The following is a 1,326-nucleotide window of genomic DNA, read 5'->3' as shown; positions in this document are numbered from 1 at the left end:
GAAAGAAAGAAAGAAAGAAAGAAAGAAAGAAAGAAAGAAAGAAAGAAAGAAAGATCAGTCTGGCTACAAATTAGAAGGGGACAAAAACAGAGAGAAGGAGATGGGGTAAGAGGCTATTTCACAAATCTGGAAAAAAGGCCAAAGTGCTCTGAACCAATAAGGTTGGAGAAAAGCAGACAGATTTGAGAGGCTGAAGAAGTAAAATGAACAGAATGTGAAGGCTTATAGACATTTGTAAGAGTAATAGCAAAGGAAACACCTATGTAATACTTATAGCCGCTAATACTGCTTACAGTATGTCGGGGGCTGGGCTAGATGCTTCACACGCATTATCTAATTCAGCCACCATCACAACCCTACAAAATCGGTACTGTTAACATCTGCATTTTTAGATGAGAGAACAGAAGCCTGAAAAATTAATATGGTCACAGTGACCTAGGTAGGAAGCAGTAGCATCAGGATTCAACCTGTCTGTCTGCCCCAGAGCCTACATTCGACCCACTTGCTCCTGAATGAGCAGTAAGGTCATTCCCTGAGACGAGAAACACAAGGCAGAAGCAGGTTTGGAAAAGGAAATGAAGAGATCGGCTTTGAACATGCCGAGTGTCTGAAGCCTGTGTTAGAGCCAACTGAGGGGGTTTGGCAGACAAGGCAACACCCGGTAGGAAGTATCAATTTTAGGTCCAGCCCAGGACACCAATATTTAAGGGACATCAGGAAGAGGGGGCACAGCAAAAGGCGGGGAGAAGCAGCAGCTGCTCGTGAGAGTACAAAGGAACACTCCCTTTGAACCCACCTATTGGATTTGTAGGGATTTATCCTACACATGACAGTGATAATAACTAACCCTTGAAGGGATTAATGTGTGTGGGCCAGGCACTGTTCTCTAAGTGCTTTACATCCATTAATTCATTTCATTGTCACTACAACCTTGTAAGATAGGTTCCACTTTACAGATGAGGAAAGAGAGGGACCAAGTGATTAAATAACTTGCCCAACATCACACACCTAAAAAGTGATACAGCCAGGAACTGAATCCAGACAGGGAGATGCACCAAATGAATGACCTAAATAGGAGATTTTTTTTTTTTCTTTTTTTTTTTTTCTTTTTTTTTTCAACGTTTATTTATTTTTGGGACAGAGAGAGACAGAGCATGAACGGGGGAGGGGCAGAGAGAGAGGGAGACACAGAATCGGAAACAGGCTCCAGGCTCTGAGCCATCAGCCCAGAGCCCGACGCGGGGCTCGAACTCACGGACCGCGAGATCGTGACCTGGCTGAAGTCGGACGCTTAACCGACTGCGCCACCCAGGCGCCCCCAATAGG

The 1,326-nt window shown here is 44.7% G+C and overlaps 1 protein-coding gene across 1 annotated transcript in view; it reads right to left on the bottom strand.

Annotated features, from left to right (window-relative positions):
• AAAS (aladin WD repeat nucleoporin) overlaps window positions 1-1,326 on the bottom strand; it is a 10,487-nt gene that overhangs the window by 7,634 nt on the left and 1,527 nt on the right. The gene's annotated exons all lie outside the window — the stretch shown is intronic.

This window comes from Herpailurus yagouaroundi, unplaced genomic scaffold, assembly GCF_014898765.1.
Source record: "Herpailurus yagouaroundi ecotype Mexico unplaced genomic scaffold, PumYag 166, whole genome shotgun sequence".
Lineage (NCBI taxonomy): Eukaryota > Metazoa > Chordata > Mammalia > Carnivora > Felidae > Herpailurus > Herpailurus yagouaroundi.
The sequence above is the reverse complement of the archived record's forward strand: the minus strand, read 5'-3'. Positions and strand labels throughout refer to the sequence as shown.